The sequence below is a fragment of the Chaetodon auriga genome, chromosome 4, assembly GCF_051107435.1.
Source record: "Chaetodon auriga isolate fChaAug3 chromosome 4, fChaAug3.hap1, whole genome shotgun sequence".
NCBI lineage: Eukaryota > Metazoa > Chordata > Actinopteri > Chaetodontiformes > Chaetodontidae > Chaetodon > Chaetodon auriga.
Genome location: NC_135077.1, coordinates 1,340,001 through 1,351,797, shown reverse-complemented (window position 1 = coordinate 1,351,797; position 11,797 = coordinate 1,340,001). Strand labels below are relative to the sequence as shown.

The 11,797-nt window shown below is 48.0% G+C and overlaps 1 protein-coding gene across 4 annotated transcripts in view; it reads left to right on the top strand.

Annotated features, from left to right (window-relative positions):
* The first annotated feature begins 241 nt into the window (after positions 1-241).
* Positions 242-11,797, top strand: part of rnf24 (ring finger protein 24) — a 25,605-nt gene continuing 14,049 nt past the window's right edge. For 3 of the 4 annotated variants that reach the window (XR_013077086.1, XM_076728411.1, XM_076728412.1), the window contains exon 1: positions 242-695. The gene's annotated coding sequence lies outside the window, so the exon portion shown is untranslated. Of the gene's footprint in view, positions 696-8,510; positions 9,747-11,797 lie in introns of those variants that run through there. The other variant, XM_076728413.1, reaches the window with a different exon arrangement.

The window sequence follows — 11,797 nt, the reverse complement described above, 5'->3', positions numbered from 1 at the left end:
AACTCTTAATTTTTCTGTGGAAAACTGCATACATCCCACTTTCATATTGTTATTTATGCAGTTTTGTTGGAGACAAATGGGAGACTGGTGAATAAACTGGTTCCATCCCATCGCCGCTGAAGAACCAGCATTGGTTCCAACTTGAACCATTATTTTTCAGGATCCCTCGCAATAAGCTACGTGACCATGTGCAGCATCCCCTCCCTCTCTCCCAGCATCACTCCCCTCGTACACGCTGTCCTCAAAACCTCCAGCGGCATTGAACGCATCGGTCTGTGTGTGCCGAGCGGACAGGGAGGAGGTGGGATCGAGCCCTGCTGCGAGCGAGCGTTACCGAGCCAGATTTTTGTGGGAAATCACGACCAGGAAGCCCATCGCGGGACCCCCCCCTCCCTACCAGCGACAAGGCTGCGTTCATCCACCACAGTCCTGACACATCGCCGTGTTTTTTGCCTCTGTTTCCCAGCGAGGTTCCCGTTGACCACAACCGCCACCATCACCAACATCGCGGGCGGGGGGCTGTGGGATGAGGTCGTTCTGCGGCAGCGGCTCGGCTGTGTTCAGATAAGGCACTTTTTGTCTTCGCTTACAGTTTGAGACGGTTTGTCGCCCTTTAAAGCCTCCCAGCACCCCGAGTTTGTGAAGAAAGACACAGCAGAAGGTCACAGCTACTGACGGGGCAGAGGGAGTCGCTGGTGAGTGGACGGTCCTTTTTAACCCCTTAACGTTAGCTGCTAGCCGTTAACTGTTGTGTTCACGGTGCTGAACTTGGCATCGAGCGATGTCATATTTCCAGTTTGTAGCACTTAAACGTTAACTAGTTTAGCATGAGAGTCATTATGTAATATCAGGAAGACTTTTCAGCGGGATGTGCTGCTGTTTTTGCCCCGAGTTGACGCTATTTAACCGTATTTGTCGTAGTTAATCTGGTCTGAGGATGCTCAGCGATAACGTGAAGTAACGCTGTGTCCTGTGTAGCTAAGGTTAGCCGTTAACGCTGCTAGTTAGCTAACGTTAGCGAGCCTACGCCCAGTTATCTGCCGCCCTGTGAGGAGCTACAACCGCACCACCAACTAATGTGCCTCAACACCAAGATGCCAGCTCGCATTCATGTCGTGTGAAACCATTGAGGTTGTCTCTCATGAAGTGTCCGGCAGTCAGCGGCTCGGGGATGTCCTATCACCGTGACGATCGCACGTTTTTCGCCCCGTACGGTGACCGTTAATGTCAGGGCTGAGCAGCGATAGAGCAGCTACCACGGCTCATAAAGTGTCCTCACTGTCATCCGGACAGGGACGAGCTTTGTGAAAACACACGGCAGGGAAACAGTAGGAGTTTCTCTGTGTTTCCGTCAACACTGACAGCATTGTGTGGGCTGTGACACGCTCATCCGGCGTGGGCTCGGCTGGCAGCAGCGCAGGTACGAGGCTGTGCGGACTGAGAGCAGCCATCCCCGCGTCTTTGTGAACAGAGTAGAAAATGAGTGATTATGAGCTGGAGTCTGATCAGATGCAGCCTGCAGACTGCTTACTGTGGGAGACGAAGCAGAGCAATGACCCCCTCCCAAAAATCAGTCATGTTAGAAGTCAGGAGACTGAACATCTGCCGCCCAGTGGTTAAAGATCAGGGCTGTTGCACAGATTGTAAAGCCCTCTGAGGCAAATGTGTGATTTTATCTGCTTGTTTTGTTCAAGTGAGCTTTACTGACTGCTTTGAGTCTTAGCTGAAGTGTGTGGTGGATGGTGAAATGTACCAGATGTTAAAATCTGTTAAACTTTTTGTGCACTGGCCTCTGAGAGCGACATCATGTTTGCACATCTGGTCCAGAATGGAGGTTGAATTGATTGGCAGGGTTGGTGAACTGCCTGAAAATGCTCCTTCATACACGTGTAGTAATGTCACTGAAGCATCTGTACGGTGGCTTCTTACTGTGGGTCAACATTGTGCCATGTCCCAAAAAACATGAATATCTTTCTTCCATCTATGGAGACTATTGATCAATACATTTTCACGCTTAGTCTGGTTTTACATGGACCATGTATCTAGTAATAATAGTTAATCATTCAGCATTTGCATAATGATGAGGTTGCTTCCCTGGAGGTTGAGCTCGATCACGTTTTTATTTTTCAGTATGAGGCAGAGAGAAGTGACATCATGCCGTCCTTCATCACAGTGAGTTTGATCTCCCAGCCATCGTGTAGGTGCGACGCTGAGCTTCTGTCACAGTGGGGTTTTGTGTTTTGGTGGCTGTTTGGAAAAGGTTTATAGGAAAAAAAGGGGAAATTGTGTTAATGCGAGTTGTGTAATTTTCCGGTTAAGGAGAAATGAGCATTACTGACTTTCTTGAAGTGTAGGGAAGTTACTGAGGGGCACACTGAGGGCGAAGGTTAAATAGGCAAATCCCACATGACAGCAGATTTAAAGCAGACTGGTGTCTCTTCTAAACATGTCGAGCTGGTCCAACGCGTTCCAGACACACGTTTCTCTGCCCGGAAAATACAAGCTGGACCGCTGCAGCATTCGAGACGTGGGTGATCAGGAGTCCTCCTTCAGTGTCCTTCAGTGCCTGCAGTGCTCACACATAATGACGGTACAATAGGCAGAATTAGTAAGAGTGGGAGAGAAGCTAAAGAAGGCAGCATCCTCCATGCAGATACAATAGATCGAGTAAAAGAATCACACAGGACTGCATCATGGAAGAGCTTCATGAGTCTGTTACGAGCTGCACAGGTCAGTCAGCTCTGCTTCAGTCCATCAGTAAACCCTCTGGTGTTGAACACAGACTGACTCCACACTGATGGCTTGTGCGATGCTCTCCATCATCCACATTCCCCCGTCAGGAGAATAATATGCACCTGCAGCACTCACTCCGCCCCCTCATCAGAGCAAAGTGCTCAGCGCAGGAGGACATAGGCTGTGCATGTTGAGCCTCAGAGAGCAGTGACACACAGCGCTTTCCTTTGTTCTTCGACTTCTTTTGTCATTAATCAAGCATGCGACTGGTCTTTTCAGCTCGACTAGCCTGTTTTCTTAATGATAGCTTGTGCCACGCTGGAGGGCTGCTTGCTCTTTTCATGCTTATCAAAGAAGGGATGATTGACTTTCTTTGAGTCTGTGTAAAACGCACCTGTTTTGTCTGCTGGATTTGATGCTAATGACGTATCTCTGACCACATTTCGGTGCTCTTGTTGTTATCTTCAAGCCACGTCGCATCTTGGAGCCACTTTTCAGAGAAATCCTCTTCTGCTCGAGTCAGTTTGGTGTTTCTTTGTAGCCGCTCAGTGTCTGTTGTTTTTTAGACATCTCTCACCATAGGTTACTTTGTTGGGTCAAATATGTTGACAAGAAATGTGAAAACATGAAGGTGACTGCAGGCAGTTGCTGTCTGGTGCACAAAGGTGTGTTTTGAAACACATGACACGTGAATACCTGCATACCAGATGTCTGCAAAGATTCTCAGTCATCCAGGTAATGCTTAATCAGATCTGTGCATTCACAGACTTCACCTCATCAGGTCAAGACTCAGCAGGTTACTTTCACCTGAGAGGAGACTCTTGAGGACAAAGTAGATATTTTGTACAGGGAGGACAGAGGCTTTAGAAGAGGTGGGAGGAGCTCGCTGACAGGATCGTCCAAATGACCCGAAATGACGGCTTCATGTGCAGTGAAAAGGCTGTTTGTTCACACTGATATTCCAAGATCAGAGAACACAGCGAAAGGCTGCAGTGTCTGTTTGTCAGCGTGTGGGCAACCGCTTCATTAGTGTCAGACGCCAGAAGAAGCGTCGTAAAGCCTGCGTGTCCCTCCATGGCGCTCAGTGAGTGGCCCCTTCTGTTTAATGTAGTTAGTGTCTGTCTGTCAGGTCTGTGGCAGAGTTTGGGATGATGTATTCATTGTGTTATTCTTGAGTTTCATCAGCTAATCGTAGTCGTCGTTGCTCTTGGACTCCAGCACAAGGAACTTTGGTCTCAGATGGACTAAACTGATATAACACTGAAGCTGATAGTAGGTTCATAAAGTAAGCATACGAGGTGGGTCCACACCGAAGTGAGCGACTCTCTGAAGCCCTCCTCGGACCACCGAGCCGAACAGCCGAACCTTGGTCTGACAAAAAGAGGCGGTCTCAGTCCAGATCACACCGATCTGTGGGTATGTTTGTTTCCAGTGTGGAAACATCTGTTTGAACGTCACGACCAGACAGAGGACAAACAAAGCAACAAAACAACAAAACAACATTAGGAAGCGAGGAGTTGAAGTGACAACACGCCGACTGCACGGCGTCTGCGAACCACTTCATTTCAAGAACAGGGAGACGCAGCTCATGCAGGCGCTGAGCTCAGGGCGTCGGCATGTCGTCAGTATTTCTTCCCAAAAACCAATCGATCGAATTAGTACAACAAACAACAAACGCTCACCTTGGTTCAGACTCTCAGGTGTGAAAGACCCTCAGTCACAGTTTGTGAACTTGACCCCTTCGTATGTTTTGTTTTGTCTTTGTTCACTTCCTGTGGGTCAGCGGCTGATAACCCCAATAACTGATAAGACTTGTATTGGGTTAAGGTTGTTTTCATGTTTCAGCCTGGCTTACTGACTCTCACATGACTGCAGGCTTTATTTATAGTGACTGTGACCCTGTAAATAGACCGAGGATCCTGTTTCTCAGGTAGCTGTGAAAACACACTGCGTAGCATTAAGCCTGTTATACTGTGAGTTTCATCTTGTTCAGTGATGCAGTTCTGAAAGGTTTTTTTCAAATGAAGTATCTCAGCACTCTTGATTTAAAGGGATGTGTGTGACCACGAGATAAACCCGCGCTGGAGTCAACAAACAGTCCATAAAAACAGATTAAAATGGAGTAGAAAAGAAAGTAAAACTAAGACGGTCAGACGGCGACAGTTCACGAGGTGACACAGAAAGTCCAAAAAAACCCATCCAGTGGAGACCAGTGAGACAGCTGTGTGTGTCAGTTCCCCTTGTTTGTGTCGGCTTGTGTTACTATCAGAGTCCACAAGGAATGACGGGCTGTGGGGGGGGGGGCTAACCAGCAAACACAGAAACCTTTCACTTTGCTCCCATTTGAGGATTTCTTTCCTGCTCAGACAGTAAAAAGATTGACTACAGTGACTTTTGTTAATATTTCTCATATGTACTCTTGTCACCTATATTTACTCATATTAAATGATATAAAGCTTTTTATCATGCAGCTACTGGTCGTTTTGGGTGTTAGTTACTGGTCAGCTACTGGTAGTAGCTTAGCATCGTTAGCTTGAAGTTGGTCTGTCTATAATTTGGTTTAGACTGTAGTTACAGTCCAGGCTCAGGTCAGGGTTGGACTGTGGTTTCAGTCCAGGCTCAGGTCAGGGTTGGACTGTGGTTTCAGTCCAGGCTCAGGTCAGGGTTGGACTGTGGTTTCAGTCCAGGCTCAGGTCAGGGTTGGACTGTGGTTACAGTCCAGGCTCAGGTCAGGGTTGGACTGTGGTTTCAGTCCAGGCTCAGGTCAGGGTTGGACTGTGGTTTCAGTCCAGGCTCAGGTCAGGGTTGGACTGTGGTTACAGTCCAGGCTCAGGTCAGGGTTGGACTGTGGTTTCAGTCCAGGCTCAGGTCAGGGTTGGACTGTGGTTTCAGTCCAGGCTCAGGTCAGGGTAGGACTGGACCTTATACAGTCTGTGACTCACTGTGAATCTCATCTTGATAACGTGCTCCCTTGACGCTTGCAGTAAAGTCTGATTGCATGTACGGGACGATCAGTCACTGATATGATAAACCCTTCACACTTATTACAAAAGGCAAACGCGTTCAGGGAGTGAACGCACAGCACTTTGCGTCTGATGCACTAGAAATGAATGAATCTGTTGGTGGAGAGATCCTGATCTGCTTGATGCATGCTGGTGAATGTACGAGTGTTGGACGGTACGTGGAGCCACATGAGATGTAAACCCAGTAATTGAATTCTATCAGCAGCCGACATTAGGTCGACCTTGTCAGCTCCACTCAAGTCCTGTGCCTCCCACATCTCCATGACCGCAGTTGTAGTTACTGCGACCTACTTACTGGACCCAAGTTTGGAAAAACAAGCTTTCTGTGATGCATATTTCAGAGCCTGAAGTGGAAACGCTGATGGCTGCTTTCCTAAGCGATGGGGTGCATGATCATTAAAGTCATCGTCTTCCTTCCCCTCAGAAAATAATTTAAAGTAATGTTGGTGATTGTCTTCCAGTTTAAAGAGAGAAAGGAGCTTTTCAAGGCTCTCTGCAGCCCTCGCTGTCAGCTGCATCCTCAGCCTGCATTTTCTATGCTGTGTGACCAGTTAACCAGTTAAACAGTTTAACTGGGAGCAGTTATGTTTTGATGGATGGGTGGACGTGTGAATGGCCAGCTGGCCCTCGGTGTGTAACTTCAGTATCATCCTGAATGTGGGCATTTCTCTCTGCAGCCAGCACGCTCGGAGAGCCCTCGCTCTGCCTCTGAGGCCCTGGTGTTTGTTGCTGCCCTTTGGCATATTAAGTTTCAGATGTGCAAATCTCAGAGCCGCCAGTGGCTGCGAGTGGAAATTTCCACTTCTCTTTCGGACAGCATCTTGTGAATGTGATGTGGGCTGATCACAGGAAACTTTTGGGTTGTTTTAAAAGGAGTTTGATATTTATGATGATAGAACATCAGTAAGTGAAATGGATTGGAGATAACTGTTTGAAGTATCACAGGACAGCTTGACAAGCCTGTTTTGGTTGAGCGTTTGGCACATTTTCCTTGGAAAAAAACAAACGTCGGTGTTACTCAGCAGCTGCAGGAAACTTCTTTTTTCAGATGACAAATATATGAAATATTATGGCTCATCATTAGTCCATTTGATGTGTCTCCCAACGCTTCCCCCAGTGCATAAAACCAAATGATGATGTGTGTAAACTGAACTTTGAGGCTGAACTGTTAGCTTCTCAGGTTTGTCAGTGTTTGTTTGTTTGTTTTTCTCGTTTGCTCGTTGTCAGTCTTTTATATCACACAAGTTGAAAATATCCATATTCTCTGTTGCATCATACCACAGGAAAGCGTGCACAGTGAGCGCGTGGAGGGATTTGCTCACTCACACTCATTTCCTACGAATGCGATGTGCTGTGCGTGGTCTCGCTGCTGGTTATGTAACAGGGTGAGGCTCTGTGAAAATGTCTGAGCGAGAGAGGCAGATGGTGGGATGAGGAGAGCAGATGCAAAGCACATCTGCCCTTTCCAACAAGAAGACACCGTTTGTTGCCAGGTCATCACATTCACTCTGAAAGCTGGAGGATTATCCTTTTTGTGAGACGTGCTCACAATGACAGGGCAGCTGTGACCTGTATACATCTGCACTTCAGTTGTTGTGCAGCAGAGATCGCCCTGTCAGCACGACCTCGCCGCACCTTCACCTTTTTACACAGCCAGTTTTATACCCGGTGAAGCGTGCAGGTTTGGCTTTTGTCCTGAGTGGGCCCTTCAGTTTCAACGAGGGAGAGGGGCAACGAGGTATTTTTAGATGCACAGGAAGCTATTTAGTAGCAGGAAGCATCTTAGGAGGGAATTTAGGGCAAAGTGCTGAGCCTGGACGGTGTTTGGTTTTTAATGTCGTGGCTCACATGTGTTTTCTCTCACTGTAGGATTTGTGGAAAATACGGATGGTGACAAATTCACATGTAACCCAGCTTTCATTGTCTGAGCTCGCTGTAGGGCCACTTCTGGCTGCCAGAGCAGCTTCAGGGGACCCCGGCATAGACTACGAGTCTGTTGAACGGTGGTGCTCCGGCCATCTGGCATAGCAGGGGTATGTTTTTGCCGGCTGGCCGGTGGAGCCGACCTCTTTACCAGCCTTACCTTTGTGCCTGGCATTCGGGGTGTGTGCTCCAGGACTGACCTCCCGCCTCACTCACTGAATTGTGTCCGTAATGAATGACTTCAGATCGCGTAGCAGCAGTCGCTACAAAGGAAGAGTGAGTTGTGCTGTACTGCTGAATGTCTGTCTGCGTTCTGTTCTCGTCAGTGGAGTCTTGTTGTACTTGTACAGCGGCAGTTCGGCAGTCCGTGTTAGCTCATATCATAACAGACCCCTGTGTTTGACCATCTGACCCCCCCAGAAGCATTTTTGTGGTATGTGGGTTGTTTACTGCAAAGGGGTTGGATTTCTGGATCGCTTGATGGACCCATGATCCTCTTGGTCAGCGAATGTTGATACTTCAGGGGCGTTGCACAGACTGAAGGGAGCAGAAGACTTGAAGTGAGACCTTTTAAGTCTATGGTTCAGTCTAAGCTGCACTGGGTGACGTACTCTCACGTCCTAAAGTCGTAGCAGCTGGATGACACACATGTATGTTCTGTAGCTGTCAATAGAACTGGAAAGATGGATTTACGCTCCAGGTGTTGCGGCGGTCCTGCTGCAGCTCAGCGTAGGAGTTAACGTGTGGATTATCATGGCACGACCACAACATGAGCTGGATCTGTCGCAGACCATCAGGCCATGTCACGCATCCAAATACTGTATGCTCAATGATAACTCTCACATGCTTTACTTGTCTTATTGCAAAGGATTGCTGTGTTTTTTAGTGTGCTAATCGCCATTTTTGTCACCATTTTGTGGCTGTTTTTTAGGACTGTTCCTTAAATGTCTGTGATCAGTCAGCCCCAAGAAATAAATACTATTTATCATAACTGTGAGTGAGGTGTGTTGAAGAAAGAAAGCGTGAATCACAAGCACAACAAACCGAAATACTGACGGCCCCCCTGCCCAGCTTGGAAGACAAAGAGCTCTTCAGAAAGACGTCGTCCCCATTTTTAATCTTTAATTGTTCCTCCAGTCAGAGGAGACAGCCATCCATTAGCACAACACCGGCCCTATTGGAATCGCTGAACGAAGTGGAGATGTGAGCGGTAATTCAGAGTCTGGAACCAGGCGAGCCTTGTCCATCTACCATCTCCATCCATAATGAATGCCAGCATTCATGTGGGCATTATTGAGCTGCAAGAAGGATTGCAGCGGAAATGGTTTTACTCCATAACAATATGTCCACCACCACAATGCAGCCGAAGGTGACAGCTCACCGGCGCATGTCAGCTCTGCTGGAGCCACAGCTCAGCATTTAGAACCGATCTGCTCTCAAAGACGCACTAAAAATCTCAATGCACACCTGCTTCTGCAGTCTGTAACGTCAGTGGCTGCAGGAGCTGTTTCTGACAGCTGAAAGAACTCTGGAAACAATCAGGTGTGAGTGAAAAGTTGAAAAGAGAAGCCGTCGAGACTTAAATCGGCACAGTCTGCTTTGAACAGTTTTTTGTACATCTGTCAAACTGTTGCTCATCAATAACTTCTCCAAATCTGCTCCCTGGAGGCCTCTTCTTATGTAATCATCTGCTCTGTACAATGGAATTTCTCAAAGTTCTCCAGAGGTTAATTGTTGGTGTGTGTGTGGAAAGTATGTTGCTCTGCAGCATGTTTGTGTGCTGACATAAACAGGGGGAGGTTGTTGTGGCTGTTCCATAAAGGCTACTGAGGCGAGAGTGCAGCAGGGCTCGAGTTTGGCACGAGGCCATCCTGAGCGGGCTAGAACGAGGGAACCACACTAATTAAAGGGAGGCAACGCTCTGACGAGGCTTTCAAGGACAAGCCGTGTCACTCCTCAAGGAGCTGTGATATCGATCTGTGCAGGCTTTAAAGCATGAAGGCTCCGCTCGGGTACGTCCACCAGCACTTCTTCTCCTAAAGTAGCCGGAGAACAGTCAGCTTCAAAGTAAGTTAGGTGGCTAATAAGTTGTTTTTTCATTTCATTGGAGCTTCAGTCATTATTATTAGTATTCTCCTTGTGACCTTACATGAATGGACAGAAGTCCACTGTCCTGCTGTGAAGCGTGGACTGTCACCGTGTTGGTTTCATGTGTCTCCAGAGGTGTTTGTCGGTGTGTGTGACAGGCTAGCTTAGCTTAGCTTAGCTCTACAGCATGTCTGTGTGTTCAGACAAGCAAGGGGAGGTCATCTGGGCTGTGACTGGAGGGACAGACAGAGACGGCTTCAGTCTGACACCGTTTGAGCCTTGAAAATCAAAATGACGTCACTGCAGCGTTTATCTACAGCTCTTTAAATTGTGTGCAACAGTTAGATCGTTAGCTGGAGAGATCAGCACAATCGTCAGGCCATAGCGATACGCACAATTGCAACTGGACCTGGACCTGGTCTCCCAGGCCTGAGGACAGATGTTTCATCTCCGTTCAGAATGCCTCAGTCTCAGGACTCTTTCGCAGCGTCCTGAAGGCTAATGGTGGGTGTTAGAAACGGTTCCCATCGCTGTTGGACGACGTGTTCTGGCTCAGACCGCTGTCTAAGCTGTTTGTCCCGTCAAAAGACGCATTTTAAGAGCTGGACGCAGTCTCCCAGCCACCAGTTGAACCTCATGACACGCCGATGCTGTCTCTTAATACAGGGGCGTTTGGCCTCACATCAGAAAAACATGCCAGTGACCTTTGCTTTCCGTGCGTGCGCAGTGGGCTGAGGACAACACTTACATAACTCATGATATGTGATCTGATATAAAGAGCGGCCGTGCTGTTGAAATCAGCTCTTCTGGTGATACTGAAGGCACAGCGAGGCTTCGAGACATGTTGGAAGACTTCAGGTTACGGATCCTGTCAAGCCTGTCCTCTGACATCGTGAACCAGGTGTCTCACCAGGATCACTCCTGGGTGGTGTCATGGCTGCCAGGACTGGATGGAGTTGTATCATATAGATGCTTCTGAGGATTATGTGAAGGCAGTGTTTCCCATACGGAGACACCTTAGATATCTGATAGAGAGTTTTTGGGGACACTGTCATGATGTCATCATACACAAGAGAGATTAACGGTCCACAAAATGTCCCACTGTCCAGAGGAGAGAGGAGGAGTGGCGCTCTGTGGTTAATGAAGGGGAGGGGTACGAGACAGGAATCCCAAAGGAGCACAAGTTATTCCTGTCCCCTCCTCCTCCTCCTCCTCCTCCCTGCGTAGGCATGCCTGGTCATGTCCCTTTGGTATATTGAGTAAGACACTTGACCTATAGATCCCTGCTGGCTTTTATCAATCAGTCTTTCAGAAGAATTTCTCAGGCGTGGTCGCTCAGCGTAAACAGAAATGTGAATCTGAAGCCTCTTATCATCAAACCTGTTTTCTGCCTGTGCTGGTCTGTCCGCTGTGTGCCAGGATGTGTTTCAAAGCTGGATTTTAAATAATAAAAACAAAGCGCTGTCACTTCCTGGACGACTCCACCTGTCTGCTGGCCTTTTAGGACACAGAGGGACGTTAATGGACCCCCTCGTGTCCAGGATGTTGTCTGAGTTGCCTTTTATCACTTATTGCCCCACAGCTCTGCTGTCAGCTTTCAGTGTAGATTTTGAGGTTTGGGCATCTGACCAAGTTCAACAAACCTTAGACCAGGACGGCTTCGCTCCGGCTCGTGATTCAGCTGTGCAGGAATGGCCATTGGCTCATTAATGAGGGGAGGGGGCTGAATAAGAGCAAAGTGCATATTTTTCCTCAGCCCACTGTGGCTTTTTATTGAATTACTCTAATGTTTTCACTTTCTGTGTGTTTCTGGGAACCAGAGCACATTTTTAGCTGCTCTGAAATAGTTAACCTACATCAGAACAGGTGCAGCAGCTGCCATGGCGGGAGGGGGGCGCCAGGCCCCCCCTCAAGTCTCTTACAATGAAGTTCATGAGCATTACTGAACATCTCATGGACTCTGATAATCCTTCAGTCTGCAGGTACTGTGAACAGACTCAGGGACGTCTTTGACAGTGTGTGTGTGTGTG